General features: G+C 43.8%; 1 protein-coding gene across 9 annotated transcripts in view; it reads right to left on the bottom strand.

Annotated features, from left to right (window-relative positions):
• The window catches only part of LOC143130957 (uncharacterized), a 107,257-nt gene extending 93,152 nt beyond the window's left edge, over nucleotides 1–14,105 (bottom strand). For 8 of the 9 annotated variants that reach the window (XM_076290282.1, XM_076290284.1, XM_076290289.1 and 5 more), the window contains exon 1: nucleotides 14,029–14,105. The gene's annotated coding sequence lies outside the window, so the exon portion shown is untranslated. The remainder of the gene's footprint in view (nucleotides 1–14,028) is intronic. The other variant, XM_076290283.1, reaches the window with a different exon arrangement.
• Nucleotides 14,106–22,073: the final 7,968 nt, after the last annotated feature.

Here is a 22,073-nt window from a genome sequence, read left to right as displayed (position 1 = left end):
AATAGCTTGTACAGAAGTTGTAACTGTACATGAGAGAGAGAGAAAAAAAAAACGTATGAAAAAGCCGGAGACTGACTTGAGTGTCTTTGGTTCAGTACAGAAACACTGAGGCCTGGCCCTGCCTAGCTTAGCTTAGCTTAGCCTAGCCTAGCCTAAAGAGTGAGTTTGTATTAGTTCCTGTGAGGGGAAAGGCCCATGCCATACCAGGCATGCCGGGGATTCCGCGGTGCGACAGTCGGACAGGATTAGAGTGTTGACTCAGAGGTGACTCAGTGACACAAACTCCTCGCTGCTCAAGAGGCTTACGTTATGTCCCCACACTGCCTGGTCCCCTCATACACACAGAACAGCACAGGCTACAAGCCACGGATCAGCCCAGAAAAAAGACCGATAAGGTTTAGCCCATGATACTGATCGCCTAGATAAACTGAGGACTGGGGCACAGTGAGGAGTTCTGGTCTACAGCAAACTATCTGCGTGACATGCAAAAACTGACTTTTTTTTTAACATTTTGGGTGGGTTGTTAGTCTGGGACCAGACAGCTCAGCTACACAGTACAACGCTTGTACAACCAGTGGGAATGACAGCTCTCTTCATCTGACCTTTAAATTGCCAAATCAAAATGTATTTCCAAATTACTGTATCTACTAGATTACTGCACATTTTTCCATTTAAAAGCAGCTACTAACCACAACTGAGCTCAAGGCATATTCACCGGCTCATATAATGTAATTCAGTAAGCTCCGAATAAATGGCTGTCCTTAAAGTAAGGCAGCAGTTTCTTGTTCTTGGGCTGTTCTATCTGCCATCTTCTTAAAATATTAAGATGTGCCTAAAAACACAACACTATGAAGTTACTGTGGGGAATTAAAACATTTCATATTTGCGTAACCAGAATGTCACATCACAATAAACAACCTCATAAATCAGTCTGCAGAAATAGTAGCGGCTTCCACTCAATCTGATCCACTTGTTGAGCTTGTAAACATATAAGCCTGATTCCTGTGGGTTTAACCATCAGGCCTGAGGGTTATCCTGCAGCTGCACTCCACTAATTGAGGAGCCCAACTGGTCTGGCATTCCTGCCCAGAGAGTTCCCCTGGCACCCCGGCCCCCCAGACCACAGCCTGGGGCTCTGGCCTGCCCTCTTGGGGGAGGGCAGCTCAGTCTCAAGACTGAGCAATGTACTCTCAAAACACATAATATGTTAAGTGATGAAAGCTAATAGATGTACAAGGGGTTTGTTTCTAATGAATTAGGTCATATTTAGTATACTTATTTTGTACTTAGCACAATGTACTAGGTAATAGATGTATTAGACACACATTTCAAACTTGTTGGTAATACTTGTATCAAGTATGTATTGTTAATGTACTAGGTAATACATGCATTTGTATTTGTAATATATTAGGTAATAGATGTATTAGGAATGTATCTATATAGTAATTTATGTATCAGGAAATGAAAATGAGCAGGCCAGCCATATCAAATGCAAGTGGGGTACAGGCAAAAGATACGAACATCAAAGCAGGTAAGCTGAAAGAGAATATTGGAGAGTGGTACTCTGAATTGTGATTGTGCAGTTTCATCGTTAGGTAAGTGGAAGATAGTGCAGTGCCGTCACCCAACTCGCCAACTCTGCCCTTCCCACCTAAAAAAAAGCCACTCTATGTGCAATTCCACTGGCATCCTGATTTACACTGGTACACTGTATGCACAGACACTAGTGTAAAACACACACACACACACACACACACACACACACACACACACACACACACACACACACAAACAGCCTGAGAAAAGTCCCTGTTTCACACACTCTCCTCACATACTCCCAGTGTGTGCCCGCTAGCTCTGACACCTTTTCTTGAAACGAGGCAACGCAAACTCAGAAACACGACATATTGTTGACATTCACAGATCACACCACACCAACATGTGAAAGTCAAACCTGTGCCTCGGGCCAAGGCAAACACACCTGATGGCAGACCACAGTTTACGTAATCTGCTGTCGGTTTGTGTGTGTGTGTGTGTGTGTGTGTGTGTGTGTGTGTGTGTGTGTGTGTGTGTGTCTGTCCACATTGGAATGCACACTGAAGCTGCCTAGCCCACGGCATGTCCCCCACCGGTTGCCTGAGTGACCGACACACCTCTGGGGGAGAAAGAGGCGGTGGGAAAAAAGGTGCCGGGGTGTTGGCAGCCGTACCGCAGATTGGGCCCTCGAGGGACAGCTGAGTCTGAAGTTTGTCACACCGCTGTGCTTTTGACTGACACAGAACAGAACTCTGATCCAGGCCAGGTAGGTATACAGCAAATCCAGATGTGGAAAACGCCAGCTTCACAGACCTTCCATGCTCTGGTTCTACCCTTGCACAGGTGATACTAATTGACGTACTGTATCTACCTGGCTGAAGAGTTGTGCTAATTGATATCAGCTGCTTTAAAGAATATTTTGGAACAAATATGCGGTAGGATTTTATTTTATACTTTCTAAGGCTGGAGTTTTCCCACCTTTGAAGCCGGCCTCTGTCTGGGAATAGCCTTATCTACCACAGTTAATTACCATCCAGTCATTTAGCATGTCTGATAAGCAAAGCAGCCCACAGAGAGGAGGAGAGAAAAGAAGAGAGAGTTTATCAGCTCTTCAGCTCCTTGTCCTTTTCCAATACACCGATAGCATGCCATTTTATGAGCCACTATGGGGAGAACAATGAGCAACGGCTACAAGTTGCGTGTTTTATGTATTTCTGAAACTGGCAGTGATGAGATTAGATTTAAATAAGAAATGAAGAGTTTGGTTCCAAAACGCTATATCCACCATTTTAATGAATTTTCATAATTATTTACATTTTGTTTCCCAAGTAATTTCAGTAGAACTATATTTGGGTATTGTAATTTGATTTATCTTTACTCAATCAAAACAACACAACGGCAATGTGATTGATATTACCTGAAATACACAATTAAATAGCATGACTTTTTAATGTGGAATACTTGGAGTTTTTAAAAATGGAGATACAGTATAGCGTTTTGGAACCAAACTCTAACTGCCCCACAGCATGTAAACCTGACACTTTAAACCACATTGCAATAGAGACCCATTAGCAAAAGGGAACACTAATCAGAAGGTGGTTTGCCTTGTGGACACGGAACCTTTTAGACTCAATCTAGTCCAGGCGAACCGGACCAGGCAGCCTCTCACCAACAGGGCATACTTTCGGGAACGCAAAGCTAATAATGAGTGTAGTTCTGGGAAAAGAACAAGAGTGACATGTATGCCAGAAGGGCTGCAGGGAAGCAGCGTTTTAGGGCCAAGAGGTGGCAGTACTCCTGACATTTTATTAACCAAACCAAACCCAACCCACATACTGTAGGTCGGGTTTCAAGTAATCGCTTGAGGAAAAAAAGGGTTGGGGGAAGGTGCGTGGTGTTCCAGTTTGCTCTCTCATTCTTCCTCTCATTTGCCTCTGTCATTTTCTCTATTCCTCTCTCTCTCTCTACACCTCACTCCCTCTTTCTCTCTCCCTCTGTCTGTCTTTCGGTAACCATTTTTTTCACACTGATGTTATCAGATACACACTAGGGCAACAATTTGGGTGTAAGAGAGGGGCTAAAACTGGTTTGTCTGTTTGCGTAATCAAAGGTTTTGTGTAACCTCTCTCATGTTGACACAAGGAAAACTACACCATTATACATCCTAACACTATTGCCTATTTAAATAAATATAAATAAATTTCCGCCAACTAACTGCAGCCAATGTTTGTTTGGTCATTAAATGAAGTGAATCTTTAACAGCATCAAATAAAGTAGAACAGAAACTAAACCAGGAAAACATAACCAAACACTTCCTTCCTTGCATGGAACATTCCACAACAATACTCTAATATTCACTGATTGTAATACTTCTTATATTTCATCATTATGTTCATATGCTAAATCTGATTTGTAGCCTGGAAGTCACTAGGCATGACATATTCTCCCATTCATTTTATTTCATTTCTCAAAACTGAATCTTCCCCACACTGACAGGCTGTGGCAGATTCAGGTTGATCGTTTATCGGTTTGTCGTTCTAGCTAAAGGTCAAGCAGCGGGGAGCAGCAACACAAGACACATGACACATGACAATACATCATTCTCACAAAGGTGAGAGAAGCTCTTGGCCAGCAGGTGCGAGGGGCACCTGGGGTGGGAGGGGGGGTATGTTGCATGTACAGGACAAAGCAATGTATAACACTGAGTCCATCTACAGGACTACAGAACAACCGGTCCTGTGTGTGTGTCTGTGTGTGTGTGTGTGTGTGCGTGTGTGTGATAGAGAGAGTGTCTGAGAGTGTTTGTGTGTGTTTGTGTGCATGTGCCTATGTGTGTGTGTGTGTGTGTGTGTGTGTGTGTGTGCATATGTGTGTGTGTGTGTGCGCCTATGCGTGTGTGTGTGTGCGCCTATGCGTGTGTGCCTATGTGTGTGTGTGTGTGTGCGTGTCCCTATGTGTGTGTGTGTGTGTGTGTGTGTGTGTGTGTGTGTGTGTGTGTTTGCTCCCCCCCTTCCTGCGTTGCTCGATACCAACCGGTCTCCAGGGCCAACGAATCCGCTAGGGGCCACAAAGACTTGACACATCCAACTGCTGCGTAATCAGGGAGGAGGGGGAGGAGGGGGTTGGGGGGTCCTCCGAGCTGACACTGCACATGTACTGTATGAGTAACTGGTTATCATTGAACACTCTCTCTGGTCTTGTGTTAGCAATCTTTGTGTGTGTTTGTGTGTGTGTGTGTGTGTGTGTGAGAGAGAGAGACATACAGACATACCGACACTCAAAAATGCCCCTGTAACTTCATTAGAGTTGGACCCACATACGCTGTACATCGCCCCCCAACACACACACACACACACACACACACATACTGTAGCTCCACACACATAGCTCCTTCTCTGTTCTAATGAAGGTCTTTGATATGTTCACAGTGAAGGCTCAAACACTCCCACACATTAGACTAAAACAGACAGCACCTAAACTTTATGTTCACGCCAGTCTACAAGTCAACATTGGCTCATTACGCAAACAGAGGTGCTGTGTTTTAGGCACAGTGAGAGACTCTCTCTATCTGTATTTCTGTGTGTGTGTGTGTGTCCAAATCTAATGAAGTTACAGGGACATTTTTTAGTAATTCAGCTCTTGCTGCTTCCCATTTGAGAGACATGCAGAGCTCTGTGAGATTCACAGGACTAAAATCCCCTCACACTCTCTCTCTCTCTCTTCACAGGACTAAAATCCCCCCTCTCTCTCTCTCTCTCTCTCTCTCTCTCTCTCTCTCTCTCTCTCTCTCTCACACACACACACACACACACCACAGCACACATTCCCATTCCCCAGTGATTGCGTTCTCTCCCTGTCTCTCGTCTGACAGGTCTGTCTGCTCTGTAGTGGGGGAGGCTGAATCTGCGCCTCCAACCCTCTGCAGGCTTCTTGGTATCATCCCACTCTGTCACAAGAGGCAACCACCAAAACCACACAACCTCAGACTCAAGAGCATACAATGAACCACTGCAACTAAGCAACACCCTTCATGTGTACACACAGGAACCGTTAAGAGTGAATTGCTATTGTGTCTCAGACTTGTGAACATCAAACTAGCAGATAGTCCAAAACAGACAGAAACAGACACACACACACACACACACACGCCCCCACACACGTGCACACACATTTCTTGCCTTTTACCCCATGCATTTCGTCAGCAATCGCACTGACAAGAGCAGTCACTTGTTGGGTCTGCCAGGTCTGGGAACTGGGTCCTGTTGTTGCACAGAAAGGCCGGCCAGATTCCAGCGGAGCATGGCAAGACACACACACACACACACACACACAAAGACTGTGACTGCTTGAAAAACCAACACAAACACTATCAAAGCTACACTGAGAGAGCCCCAACTCAGTAGCTGAGTGTGAGAAAGAGAGAGAGAGAGAGAGAGAGAGAGAGAGTAAATATCATCGGATCAGCTTTTATTACATGGGGAATATGGAATATCAGGCGGTAATGCTCCTCTGGAGGGCCCTTACGCAACGGGCCTGCAGCCTGGCCTGCGAATGAAATCATGAAACCGCGTTTTTTCTCTCTCTACAGTCTGGGACTCCCTATCTCTGTCTGGCTACTCTTAACACTTTAGGCGGCTGTGCCTTCTCTCAGGTTCTCTGCCAGAGAACCCTTTTCACTGTTCTGCTGTTCTCCAATTCTCTGCCAGAGAACCTTTTTCACTGTTCTGCTGTTCACCGATTCTCTGCCAGAGACTTTTCATCGTTTTGCTGTTCTTCGATTCTCTGCCAGAGACTTTTCACTGTTCTGCTGTTCTCTGATTCTCTGCCAGGGAACCCTTTCCATTAATCTTCTGTTCTCTGCCACACTGTTATCTCTCAGATTTATTTTTTGACCGGTTCTACAACTCTCTCTAGTACAGCAATTTCCTCTCAGTCACTTCAGTGTTATCTTAAGTGCCTGATCTATTTTTCTTCATCATCGTTTACTATTGTTCTCTAGCCAGTTGCCGCTCCTTCTCTCCTCCGCTGTATCTTCTCTGTCCTCTATCTCTCTTCTGCACTACTCTCCCTCTCTCCTCTCTTCATCCATTTATTTATTGCGCTAATGGCACCATTGTTTCTCTTGTACCCATCACTCTCCACTCCTCTGCTGGGAACTCTATGTCGGAGTGCCGGATGGGTAGAAAGATGACTGTTGATCTCCAAATGGAAAGCTATTTGTTCACAAAACACACAACTTGACACAAAACAGACAGTGAGGCAGATTAAAAAAAAGGAATATAAGTTTTGTCTTCTTCTCTATCCTTTCTCTCCCACTCTCTTCATTCCTCTCTCTCTCTCTCTCTCTCTTTCTCCCTCTCTCTCTCTCTCTCCCTCTCTCCCTCCCCCTCTCCATTCCTCTCTCCATCCGTCCACCGGAGGAGAGATGGCACTCTTACACCCTGACCATCCCTGTCCATCCCAGCCAGTGGATGAGTGAGTGCTGTGTCTGGGGCCGGGAGTGGCGCTAAAGCCCTCGGAGTCGGCCGCTCCAGCCCGCACTGCCCCTGAGGGTGGCAGCGGGATTACAGGCCCTGGGCCGACTCTCAGCCCCTTCCTCCCACACTGTCCAGGGGCTGGACTGCTGCCGTCCATCCCAGCCAGCGGATGAGTGCTGTGTCTGGGACTGCAGACAACCGTAGCATTTTCTCTGCTGTTTTAATCCCTCTCAGCCCCTTCCTCCTCACTGTCCAGGACTCTGCTGCTGCTGCTGCTGATCTCCCCTCCTGCTTTCCCCTCCTTGTCACGCAAATCTTGGAGCTGTTAGCACAGCAGTCCGAATAGGAGGATATGGCATGTGGTGGGTCATTCACTGAAGACAACCAGAGCATTTTCTCTACCGTTTTAATCTCAGAACTATGTCTCTCTCTCTCTTTCACACACACACACACACACACACACACACACACACACACACACACACACACACACACACACACCTAAATCTGTTTATGGGTAAAGAATGCCTGATTCACCCTCAACAATCCCACCTGTAATGTCATTGATTCCCTTTCACACCTTTGCAGACAACAGTCGGAGTCTGGTGGTGGGCATGGTCTGCACGTTCTCAGAAATGATGTCTATAGACCCTTTCAACAATAAAAACAAAAACAATGCTTGAACGTTCTATTTGGTTCCCAATCTACTTCCTCTGCATTAAGATAACATATGGAATGTTAAAACGGAAGCCTTGTGGGGCAAACTATGATGCTGATAATGGAACTCTCTTGAAAGGGTCTATAAGGGTGCGCTAGCTTAGCTTAGCTTCAAAGCCGCACTGGGGGCACAGTTCTGGATTTTTGGGAGCAGGTGTAGGGAGTTTGGGGACTACATTAGAGATATGTTTTCACAAGAGTTCAGATTCAGAGAAAGATTTACAGCCTGCCGCAGGCTGCCGACTCCAACTGATGTGAACTCCGCAAACGCTTGTGTTCCCTGTCTCCTGCAGACATTACGTTGATAGACTTACGGCTCGCTACCGACGGGGTGCCAAGCACTGTAAAGTCAGTAGATTAGACGTGCCTGGCAGGAATTTACTGCCTGGCTGTAATGAGAAATACTTACAATAATAAACACTCAACCCTACAATGTTTTTTAGTGCAGCTCATAATAATATTGCACACTACGTTTTCTTCTTAAGGGCCACTGAGCTGAGAGAGATTACGCTGGAGAAAAACAGTACTTTTGACAGTGAATGACATGTTGCGCCATTAAAGGCAGAACAATAAAAGGCTGAACTCTAAGAATGTCCATCCATGCTGTGTGTGGTATGAACACAGAGTCTCACTGGTGCTCCATGCACAAAAATGCCACTGAGCATACGTGCAATGTCAGGGTTGTGCACAATTCGAATTGCAATTCTGCTTCCTGTTTGCTACCTCAATTGAAATGCAAGTGAAATTCAAGAATTGAATTGGAATTTAAGAGCCAGTTTCAGTTCAATTCTGGAATTTGCATCATATACGATATGGACGTTTTTTGGATTTAGAGCTGATGTGAATGTGATTTTAGAATAACCTTATAAAATGTATCAATGTATGTCATATAGGTTAAAGTATGCATTTAGATCAGATCATTTGGATCAGACCATGATGAAACAGAACTAACGTCACCATCAGACAATCGATTGAGCCACTTTCAATTCCCAAACCTACCATTTGCGAGTCTGTGCCACTTTGGATAAAAGCTATCTGCTAAATATCAGTCAACGTTAATTTTAAGGTCTGTTTTTTTCTCTACAAAGTACGTATATATATATAATTTATTTAGCCTATATTTCATCACTCAATCGCTTCAACAGTACTGACAGAAATAAGACAACCACTTAAGACGGAAACATCTCAGACAATCCTTCTTTCTATGTACTGTATAGAGCAGGAAATACAAACCCCATGCACTGGGCTTGGTTTCAGAAAGTAATCTTATCTGTGACTGTCGGTAAAGTCCATCACTGCTAATATTACTGCCCAGACAAACCTAAAACCACTGACGGCAGGTGTTATGGCAAGTGACCTTGACAGGGTTAAAAATGTCAAGTCAAGTGTCAGTAGACTTCACCATTATTCTAGATGTGCTTATTTCCAGTATTTATGAACTTGGCACTCATCTGGAGCAATTATCAATTGTCAGGTTTGGTATGTGACATTAAAATACTAAACACAAAACAAGTAATAAATCTAACTACCGGTAAATAAGTTTATCTGTGCTCTAATCCTTCAGTACAGGAGCTGGATCATTAAATCATAGTTCCTGGCGTCAGGCCTGAGCCTGCTCCGGACACAGGTAATTGCATTATGGCTAATCAATGCTATCCATGATAGATAAGATCAGTGATTGACAGGGCTCTCAAGTTGACCGTGAGACATCCACAATTGATAGATCATCTCACACAACTTCACGTCACTCATGTCTTTTCTCACACTGACTTTTCGTCTTCGCTGCCTCCGATGTTGAGTGTTACAGCGAAGCTACACGGCGCGTAACTGAAGCTTTCCGTTCAAGACGCGTAAAATCCATTTTAGATTAATGGTCTATTTTTTCCGAACGTACGCGCCGCCATGACGTCTGGTGTAGCTCCTTCCATTGATTATAGTGGAAGCTAATTGTTGCAGCAGACACAACGCGAACGGAACGCTTCAGTTACGTGTCTGGTGTAGCTCAGCCCTTATTTTTAAATAAAGAGTTGAGCTGACAACAGGATCCATTCATTTTGTACACACACGTGTAACCTATGTATAACCAAAGTATGAGCACAAAATCTGAGAGCCTTGGTGATTGACCTGTCCCCGTTTGATGAGGTCATGCCTGTGGCCTGCCTGCAGAGGTGGCACTGCAGTGATTCAGCAGTATCCACGGTGACACACACACACACACACTATCCCCCTCCCTCGCTGCATGCTCTGCAGTCTGTCTGTCGATAGCAGCAACACAGACACTTCCCTGGCACACTGCCGCCTGCTCCCCCTAAACTCTATGTTCCATCACACACACACACACGCACACATGCACACACACACGCACACACGCACACCTATACACGCACACACACACATGCACACACACAGAGTCTAGGTCAAGGACAGAAATAGACTCCTTCAAAGAGAGAGAGTGTGTGTGTGTGTGTGTGTGTGGGTGGGGGGGTAGCTAGGGTGTGGTGAGCATAAACAAATACTGTGAGCCCATACACATGTGGACAAACAAATACTACCACACACACACACACACACACACACACACAAAGACAAACAAATACTACCACACACACACCCACGCACAAAGACAAACAAATACTACCACACACACACACACACACAAAGACAAACAAATACTACCACACACACACACACACACAAAGACAAACAAATACTACCACACACACACTACCCACCCACAAACACTGAAAATGAAGGACCATTGATTTCAATTTCCTGCTTCTGCCTAAAAGCATCCTTTGGTCTGGTGGCCCTTGCGCACATAGCTTGTGTTCCGCAGCTCTCTGTCAGCCATCAGCTGACCTAGGGTCGGTTGCCGTGGCGCTGTTATAGCGTGTGAGAGGGGCATCGACGGGATTATCCCCCTCCTCTCTTTGCTGCCTTCCAGATGTCCCCTCTGCACCAGCATCCAGGAAACCCCCGGCAACCACAGCCGGCACCTCTGGGAGATGCAGCTCAGACTAGATTAACGCCATGCCGTGGATCTGATGGAGTGGATGTTTCCGTGGCATTATGTGTGTGTGTGTGTGTGTGTGTGTGTGTGTGTGTGTGTGTGTGTGTGTGTGTGTGCGAGAGAGAGAGAGAGAGAGAGTGGTAGAGTGGGGATGGGGGAACGAATATGCAAGTGCCAAGTGGTTAGTCCCATTGGTTGGTTCCTCCTCCCTGAGACCAGTCTGTCTCCATGACAACAGACACACCCAGTCTGGCCATCGATGCATTTTCATTCATTTTCACCCAGTCGCCCTCCTCAGTTCAATCCCACAGCATAGGCAAGCTCTGCCACTCCGCACTTTAGTCAGCATTAGTCAGCATAATCTCTGCAATAATATTTCTAATACACAGGCTTCACTGGTTGCGTAATGGTCCAAGCCTGCTTTTAGGAGCTGTAAACTGTTTTATGCGTCCAAGCAGACCAATAGACCTATGTGTGCAGGGAGAGTCTTTACTCCAAAACCCCCTGCTGTTAAATGGCAACACTTTGTTTGTCATTGTTTAATTCATTCATGACTAAAGCCCTATAATAGGCCTATATACATGTATATAGGACTCAAATGAGATGTAGCAGGTTTGGGTAGCCCTCAGATGGATGCAAGCCGTCCCCTAAGAACTGAGATTGTCCGACACTATGATTAATGGCCTTATGAAGCCACCAGGTTCAAAGATGACATTTAGGTTCATGTTTGCCGTTTGCAGCCAAGGTGGCCGGTAAGCACCGTAGTTACGTGAATGAGGCTCTCCACGCCTCCATTCAGCATTCCAAAGCAGACTCCAGAATGTTGGACGCCACTTGGAATAAAAGGCATTCCATTACAAAGCACCTTTTTATTGCATCTTCCCAGATGATTTGTTTTGTAGCTTTCAGATGCTCACTTCCTGTTTGGTAAGTCCTCACTATGTAGGGCTATTTCTAGATGCCTCTTCCAGTAAACAACAAAAAGTTACTATCAAGAGAAAGATTAGTCACAGATAATGAGACACTGTCAGGTCTAGTGACAGAAACAAGATACCCAGTTTCTAGAGCACAAAAAAGTGGGCCACAGGGACAAAAACATTTGAGTTAAATAACTAACTCTGTTGTTCCGTTCTTTTAAGATTAAATCTTTAATCAAATTACTCACAAATAATTGCATAATCGAGACTAAACAGATTACTTATAAATAATCACGTAATCTAGAATAAACAGTGGATTCAGATCGAATCTAAAAAGTAGAAATGAGAGTGAGCTGTTCTGGATGACTATCAGAGTAAAAGTGAGCACTGCTGCTGGATGTTTAGTAAAATGTTGTGTTTAAACCTGACCCAAGCAGGAAGAGAAGAAAAGGGTGGCGGCCACATTTCACCAAACCAAGGTCATGTTGCCCCACACACAGAGGCCCATTTATGACGGACAGGGGGGAGATTGTTCACATCTCACACTCTCTGTGATTTTCTCTTAGTCTCACACTTTCTCAAACTGAATGCCCAACAGGATACCCCACCCCACCCCCCTCTGTCACAGCAACGCTCCTTCACCTCACATTGTGTGCCAGATAATGCTAAACCTAAACAAATGCGACAAACTGTTGGCACAAGTCACATCTGCAGCAAGGAAGGCAGATGCAATGAGCTGGCAACAAACCAGAATTCAACAGCATTGTCCAGAATATGGCTATGTATGTTCACATAATAATCAAATGCCAGCAAAACCTGAGAGCCTACACATCACTTAGGCCTCAATAACACAAAAATGAAGAGAGGTCAACTTGGTTCTTCTTAGCTAAGTTATGATCAGAACTATGTTATGAAGTTATGACTAAACTATGGTGAATTATACCTAATGCAAATTTAGCTTCCTGATGTGTAGCCTACACATCACAAGGCCTCAACATCACAAACATGGAGTTATGAACAGTGCCTCTGACTAAACAACTGTGAACTATACCTGGTGCAAATGTAATGTCCCGATGTGTAGGCTATGTTACATTTTAGTACACGGTGGTCTTTTAGAGCCTAAAACCTCATTTCATCATCTGAGCTTAACCCTAATTCAGCACTGAAGGTATCTCATAGACATGATTCAGGCTCTCTCGATGATGTTTTAAGCCCCCACCGGCGACTTCAAGGCAGCGCTGCAATCGCCGACTTCAAGGCACCTAACCCTAACCCTAACCCTAGTGCCTTCCATGCAGCGCTGCCTGGAAGACGACGTTGGGGGCTTAAAACACCAAGAGACGACTTGCTCCTTTTTAAAGGCCCTGCCCAATTTGCCCCATCATGCCTGCCCCATGAGTCCCACCTCTGATTCCCGAGTGCAGTAATCTCTGCAGGATTGCACCGTAATCCTACTGGATTCGCGGCGACAGTAAGCAATATGACACGTAATCCACCAGTTCACTCATCAATAAATCACCAAGCCCTGTTAACTCCTACGGGGTAACTGGGCAGGGAACTGAATAGGATCCAGCTACACGTTGATGAGCCTAGACAGGAAATTCAGGAATAACCCAGGAAGTACAACACACGATACAGACACCAGCGAGGAAGCTGGGAGGGGGTTGGAAGCGTTTATGATTCCATGCACACGAACAGCCCAGGTCATAGGTCACGTCAGCAAGCCTGGACTTTGAAACACATGGCAGCCCCAGCTAAGGTAATTACCAAGTCTCGCACTCCGCTTGTCACCAACAGGCCTATTTGTCAGCTGCTTCCAGAATGCAATGGCAAAAACTCAAAAAGTAAAAAGCATGGCTAAGCACTATGTAGGATGTGAGTGAATGAATATTGTGGCCAATAAAATCATTGACACGTTTTAAATAGTTTCTGCTCCATAAATAATGTCAGCAAGGCCTGCAATTCTGCATAGTCTCCTCCTCCTACAGGCAGAAGAATTACGCTTAACACGGTACCATAAAAATATCAAACAAGACCAGACAAAATCCACTGCTGCTGCGCCCTAAAATGAAAAAGTGTCCAACCGAAATGACACTTTCAGAGACACTTCTCCCACAGACTGGTAGCAAAAAGACAAGCTTGCATAACTTTGCGAACAGCAGTGGCTTCAGCGCCGTGTCTCGGTGTGTGACTGCGACTTCACCAAGCACTATCGCTTTGATGTGAGCCAAATGAGCGCACGATTCATCCAAAATCATCGTCCCGTCACTGTTTTCCCAAACAATTCGACAGAGAAACTTAATGCAACCAATTCTAAGTAGGTTTAACAACATTCCCAAGGACAGACATTGTTTATTTTGACAACACTCACCCTTTGTTGACTATTTTTTGACAGTTTCTCGGGCGTACTGTAGTCTCGTTGCCTTCACGATGATCCGCCCTCCCGACTGCACTTCTCAGTGACCGCAGGCTAACATTACCGCCTTTCAGAATTCATCCAATCAAATGTCCAGAACAAAACATGACAGCTTTGTTGACCAATCACAGCGAAGAAGAAACGATCTTGACAGCCCTTATCTCCTATCTCTTCTTCAGATTTAAAAACGCCTTGCTGGCAGCTCGCAAGAACGGGTGCAGGCAGCACAATTTGTGCACTTTTGACAGACAACTCTAACGTACAATGAATACGTTTAACTCCTTTTACGGGACAGTTAGGACCCAATCATTGTGAAGATCACTCGTTGAAGTTGGCCACCCTTCAGCTCAAAGGATATGAAGTCAGTGAGCTACCGCTTGACAGTAGGAGCAAGAATGTCACGTTGCCTGTCTGAAACGTCAGAATGTCTTTACAGGAACGAAATGGCTGTATTTAATTCTAGGAATGATAGGCGATATAAGTGAACAGCTGTTCGCAATCCAAACCCATTGGTTGACCACCAGCTCAGCCGATGACTGCTCTGCCTGTGTGTCCTCTAATGGGTGTCACGGCTTACAGCCAGCCTCAACATATTCACGTTAGATTTCGTGTTCCGTTTTAAATTAAATTTTCTGTTAGATAGGCCTACGCTTTATAATTCAGAATCATTAGTGTTAAGTTTCATTCATTTTGGTATGTGAGATGTGGTTTTGTTACATGAAATTAAGATCTCGTTGAAATTGCCCATCCTAAATGCATGACTTCATAATTCCGTAATTAGATGGTTATTAGGCCTGTTATAGTAGGCTAGGCTACACAACAGTACAATGTCGCCATCTAACGGTTGGCTTGCAATTCGAGTTTGGCGACTTCTCGGCGCCCCATCCTTAATCGATGTCTGGCTTCTGCGTCATCTCCTGGTCATCCCGGTCTAGGCCATAATTTATTGTTATGTTGACAAATAATCGCTTCCTCTCCTTAAATAGTCAAGTCACTTGGGATTTTTTGGTTAAAAAATGAGTTGCGTTGCAAATTGTATTATGGTTATGTTGTAGCCTACTCTTTGTTATAGGGTAGCAAAATGTAGCCAGGGACAGGAGTCCGGATGCATGAAAATACCAGTTGAACAGGTCAGCCGTTTTAAATAGGCCTACCTGGGACTCATTATAGACAACAAACTCAACTTCAAGGAACATGTCAATGCCATCCAGAAACGCGCACCCATGTCATACCCAAACTGAAAGCCCTCTCTGTTACCCCCCACCTCCTGCTCCTATACTCTACAAAAACATCATCCAACCCACCCTGCTGTATTGCTCACCCTGTTTCTACACAATGCTAACCGTCACCAGGAAAAACAAACTCACAAAAATCACATATATTGCCTCCAAGATAATCAGTCCCCCCACACCCAGCCTATCAGACATGAATGACACAGCCATCACACGCCTAGCACATACAATAGCAGCTGACACAGACCATCCCCTGAACCAATTCTTCACACTACTTCCATCCGGCCGCATATACAGAGCACTGAACTAGACTAAAGCCATTTTCAAAAAAAGTTTTGTCCCCACCGCCATCACATTGCTGAACAAGCTGTAATACTGTCACCACCACCTCAGTTGCTTGTAGTTTTCACACTGGATGTGTCTATGCGGGTGTCTTAATGTGATTTGTGCTGAATGGGGATGGGTAATGCTTTGTGGATGAGATATATGTCACATAAGTGGACAGAGCTTGGAATCCATCAGATAAAACAAAACAATTTAGGGCCCTATCGTGCACCCGGCGCAAGGTGGCGCATAACGTTACGCAAGGCTTATTCTAATCTTGTACTCAATAAAGTGAGGAATTTGTCGCCATGCCTTTATTAAACCTTGTGCCCAGGGGTGTGGCAATTAAGGACATAAGGTGTGGTCTGGCGCATGATCCAAAAATGGCTATCTTACACCCTCTAAAAATCATTGCACCACTGACCAAGAAAAACCTGATCTATAGCGAAAGGCCCATATAAAGCACAGCTGAAGATGCACTGTCACAAGATGTCAGCAACAACTCCTCTGCAGGATAAATATCCTTAGGATTTTTATTCAGTCATTCGAACATTATTGGGGTGAGTGTTGCTTTTTTCAGGCTATGTTTTCCATAGTAACCCCTTTTCAGTCAATAGTGAAAGTAATTAACTGTGTAGAACTGTTTCTACACGTTGACTATGAGACCATGGTAGCCTGCTGTTAAATTCTAGTCAGAATATGAGTCTGATACCGCTCCATTGGGATGTGATTATGGTGCGTGTTTCAACCAATACAGGGGTTCTTCTCCACAAATGCCTTAACATTGTCTTCTAGTTGTTGCACTGTCAATATCTTGTACAACAGACGTGATAGCGAAATCTAAATGTCCACATTTTAGCAGCAGCATTTCTGTTAGAAAGAACCAGGAAGAATGAAACACTTTTTAATGAAATGTCACTTACAAAGACATCGTACCATACTGAAAGCTAATATTTTGTCACTAGTAACCTACATCTGTTCTCTGTCAAACACAGTTGCATTTTCAGCTCTGACCAAAACCGTACAGCTCTGGTTCGGGCATAGATGCTCTACAACGGTCCACAAAGTCCAGACCGAACTTCCCAACCTCAAATGTTGTAGTTGGGGCTAAGTTCGGCTGGCATCCAGGCGAAAACCACGGTGAAATTAGTTTCAGGTAGGTATAATTGAATTGACAGGTACTGGTAGCATTCCAATGCCCGACCATGCCAGTTGAGACATCTTCATGGGCATTGCTGTTACCGATGGGCACAGAGCTTCCCCTGGCATCAATGTGTTCTGAAAGTCCACTAAGAGGCTATAAAACAGTACTAAACCTGACCCATACCCCTATAGGCCTGCTGTGGGCTACTACAATCCCTTCAACCCACCTCAAAGTGGAGGTTCATGGGGCAACTTTTTGGGTAATGCTGAAGGGCAAATTACCTGTTTATACTGACCAGTATACTTGATACTGGTTAACGCTTCGGACTTGTAACCGGAGAGTTGCCGGTTCAAACCCCGACCAGTAGGCACGGCTGAAGTGCCCTTGAGCAAGGCACCTAACCCCTCACTGCTCCCCGAGCGCCGCTGTTGTTGCAGGCAGCTCACTGCGCCGGGATTAGTGTGTGCTTCACCTCACCAAAGATGGTTGATTACGAAGATACTTCATGAGAGGCCATTTCCTGTCCCTGGAAATTTATGCAAATAGGGTAGCAGTACACGCCCCCGCACATTTATGCAGTGATCGGGCTCTCTTTTTAACATTGAGGTATATGGCAGAATCCAAGAATTTCCCAGAATTTGTCAAAGCCTAATTTTTCTGAGCAATGGATGCACATTTCGGACACGGTATCATTATCTCCAAACCCTCCTCCCTATTTCAGTAGAATGTTGTGATAGTATGACCCTCCAGTCGGGAGAAAATCAACATTAATGAAGGTGTACACCAAGTTTATTTTGTACTCCGGCTTGTCTGGCGTGGAACCGAGGCGTTCAAACGTAAGTCATACGTCAGTGACACGCCCCTGTGCAGGCGGGAACTGAACCAGAGCCCGTCTCTGACTGAACTCCACTTTGCCCTCATAGACATGAACTAGGACGACCCATCTTGCTACACATTCATTATCTTTGACCTCACTGTGTGTTCACTGTGTGCTGAGTGTGTTTCACTAATTCACAGATTGGGATAAATGCAGAGACCAATTTTCCCTCACGGGATCAAAAGAGTATATATACTTATACTTAATTGTTGTCATTTATTGTGATTTATTCTCAGTATTTAAGGAACATGTTCCCATTTATTTGGCTTTAGTATATTGAGTATATATATATTTAGTATATAGCTGCCAACTCTCTTTCACTATAGCTGTAAGCTACCTAAACAGAACAATATATTGTCCCTTTTTATTCACTGTACAATCCATTATGCATTACACTTACGGTAGTTGTTGCTGTAGCACATGTTATAACAGGCAGTTCTTCCCATTACAATAGTGGTATCAGTGTGCTGCATGTTAATTAAGCAATATGGCACGAGTGCGAGTGAGGCTAGTAAGGATAAACCCACGGCTGTGGTTCAGCCGTAGGCCCAAGTGATATGCTGCATTGTATAATAAACCCTTAATCAAAATGTTTTACAATTGTTATTTAAAGGAGATATGATACCATGAAGATGTTTGACAGCAGGGAAGCAACTTCCCCTCCGATATTCATTATGTTTACTCACTTTGATAGAGGGGATCTGGTTATAGAAACAACACTTTTGCTTAGAAGTACCAAGACAGTAGGATATCACCTCCTAACTACATACAAAACAAAGCATGAAAACCAACATAACATTTTGTTTTCAAAGAGGTTTATTGAAATAAATATTTTCAACTTTATAAAGTCAGTCATTTATAATGCTATCACACAATCAAGACCTGGGGATTCTTCTCAAGCTTGTGGTAGTGTTTGATATGAATGCTGTGACAACATGAATTCACGCCAACGTTTTAATCTTCAGGCCATAAATAAACCAACCCCCCAACAGAGAGTGGTCAGAGCAGCCAGCGCATGTGTTAACAGTAGTGTGTGACTCAAAACCTCATGCCAGTTTTCCTGTAGTCTGACAGCCTCACAGGAAGCAATTGTTTGGTGACCTGAAAGTACAGTGCATCAGTCTACACATTCTCTATTCAGCAGCCAATAATCTGCCTCTGTCTCTCGTCTCATTGCTCAAAGAACCTCAGTGCAGCATGCAAAGAAAGTGTGCACAATGTTAAAGTTGTCTTCATCATCGTCATCATCATCATCCTCGTCATCATTATCATTATGATTATTAACATTGCTATTAACATAGTAGGTGTTCACATGATTATTATAGTTTAATAAAACATACCTTTTTTCTTCTACAGTATTTTTTTCTGCATTTCAAAGCATGCCAAAGAAATGACATTTTCTGCATAGTACTGGCTATAGGAGTGCCAAAAATGTGATTCCTTTACAAGGTATGTACAAGGGGAACAGAGCAATCCATTTGGGTAAACAAATAAACAAACAAACAAACAAAAAGAAATCCGCACTGCTAAACAGTATGTACACACGTGAGACTTGATGTGATGTTAACATGAACACGCATGTAACAGACAGGATGAAGGATGCTAGCAGTGATTGCGTGGGCATTCCAGTGCCCGACCATGCCAGTTGAGACATCTTCATGGGCATTGCTGTTACCGATGGGCACAGAGCTTCCCCTGGCATCAATGTGTTCTGAAAGTCCACTAAGAGGCTATAAAACAGTACTAAACCTGACCCATACCCCTATAGGCCTGCTGTGGGCTACTACAATCCCTTCAACCCACCTCAAAGTGGAGGTTCATGGGGCAACTTTTTGGGTAATGCTGAAGGGCAAATTACCTGTGTATTGTGTTCTGATTGGATAATTGCCGACTGATGATTTAAGTTCTCCAGATAAAAAAAAAATGTAAAAAAGTTAAAAATGTTGCTTGATGCAATGAGAAAGTGTCCATACATCAATCAGCAACACTGCCTGGCAACATGGATGAAAAAGTTGTCATCATGTATTATCATCTCACGGGCTGCACGAGGTGGACCACAGCACACAGAATAGCTGGCTTGGGTGGGGTGGGGGAGTGGGCAAATGTCCTGACTTTTCTAGATGGCAGTCACTACCTCACCTGCCCATAGAGCACAATAACAACATTAAACTCAGCACAGACAAGATGGTAGAGTGGCCGCGTGGATAAGGAGAAATACACACACTAGGCAATGCCACATCGGCTAACAGTGAAGAAGCATTTTGCACTATGCAATTTGCACTATGCACAAGATCTGGCCATCCCTAAGAAACAATGCAGACTAGTTCATGATTGGAACTCAGCCACAGTCAAGTAAATCTAATGAAACCTGCTGTATCACTATTTTAAACTTTATATAAAAAAGTATCAGTGGATATGTTGTGTTATGCAGAGGTCCATATTAGATTGAGTGAACATTGTAGAATGTTTAAGTTAAAACTATTCACAGGGCCATATTCTGGCGAGAGAATCTCGAGAAGACAACAAAATAATAATTAAACAAAAATAAAAGACAGCCGTGTCCATGGAAGACCATCTCAGAGCTGAGTCTCCACTAGATGAGTGGATTTACAGGAGAATCTCCTCAGGAGCCGCATTTCACGTATTTCAAAAACAAAACACTAAAATCCTCACCACATTACACTGCATACATTCTCACACTCACACACACACACAGATACACAGACACACACACACACACCGGAACCACAGTCCCAGAAGAACCACATGGTATCAGAACCAAATAGTCACAGATAACAACTCAGCCTCCCACGATAGTGGCTGGCTCTGGACTGGATCCGCTGCAGTGTCAGACCAAACCCGGGTGAGATCCAAGCGCGGCCAGAACCACAGGAGAACAGAGCCGCAGTTTGGGTGGCCACAGCTTTGGCTGTACTCCTAAAGTGCACCAATACCAGCTTCAAAACGCCGCTCACTCAAACCATAGATTACATGACGAGATCACTCAGACTTTTTTAGATGTAAAAAAACTAACAAACAAACAAACAAAGATCCACCCCCACATCCCCTGCCTCTCTGTATGTAGACTGGGCAGTAGGAAGCTGTATTCTCTGGCTCCAGTGTTCCTCTATGTTTAAAGCTGTGTTCGAATGTAGGTGAACTAGTGGCTGATTATGAGCGGATGACAGACAGGAGACATTTTGCATGTCTGGCAATTACAGTTTACATGCATGAGTCTTATTAAAATAGATAAATATATTAAGTTTCAAACAGTCTAGCAATCAGACTAAGATATACTGTACAGTAACCAATACACACATGATAATGAATTAACAAATGTATAATAATAATAATAATAATAATAAAAAAGACACGTTTTGAAGTGCAATTCCTGCTGTTACTGGAGGAGTCTGTGCTGTACATACATGTAAATGTACCAAAGCTGTTCAAAATAAACAAACACAATCTGAGAGAGAGATGGGATGAGAAGAAGGAGGCAATGTTAGCACACAAATGTCCGCCACCAGTCAACCAACTAATTTACAGATAACATTAATAGATCTCTGCAAAATTAAAAATACAACTCTGTGAAACCTACAAAAAAAAAAAAAACGTACAACTTTCTATGTCTAATAAATAAATAGTCTCTTGGCTCAAACAAACCAACAGTGTCATACAATCTTTGCTTGTCTGTCATACAGTAAACTGGTTGTCTTTGAACCTTCAGTGCAGGCCCCGTCACTGGATTGCTGTCTTTGTGCAAATGTGAGTTAACAAAATGTAACAAACTGAAACAAACGGAAAATAGGATGCTTTACATTACATTTCTGTACACGTGCTGAAGTATGTTTCAGCGTTACTGTTTAATAATGTGCTATTGAGAAGTGTTCCAGCACAGAAATTTCAGTAGATCTCTCCCCAAGTTTCTTCATTGACTACATACAGTACCTGGATTTTATGACTTATCTATGACTATGATTTAAATCATTAATAAATGACTAACTAAAAATCATTGATTAGCTGATGGTGTGTTACCTTGCTGCCAAACTAGACACAGAGAATATAGTCTGGAAACACTCAGAGAGATCATGTGGGGAAGGGTTCATCCAATCAAAGTCATCAAATATCCGTTTAATAATTTTGAAAATAAATTTGCTTTGTTTTAAAAAACATAGCTGTGTAATATTGGTGTGATTTTGTTTTCACTGCAGAATATTGCTGGGTCAAGACGCAGGATGACCTAAAGAAACACATACCTTTGATCTCAAACAAACACAAGCAGTTTCTGTCTTGCATATTGTCCACTCACTTTGTTCTCTGCCTATCTACACAACGTATCTCACATGAATTTGATATGTTCAGAATGGCTTTCAAACATCAGAAGACCCTCCCTCTCTGGTGTCAACCAGCCAATCCAGTGTGC

Source organism: Alosa pseudoharengus, unplaced genomic scaffold (assembly GCF_046254945.1).
Source record: "Alosa pseudoharengus isolate Yale_2024_CS ecotype anadromous, Long Island Sound unplaced genomic scaffold, YU_APseudo_1.1 YU_APseudo_1.1_scf_18, whole genome shotgun sequence".
NCBI lineage: Eukaryota > Metazoa > Chordata > Actinopteri > Clupeiformes > Clupeidae > Alosa > Alosa pseudoharengus.
The sequence above is the reverse complement of the archived record's forward strand: the minus strand, read 5'-3'. Positions and strand labels throughout refer to the sequence as shown.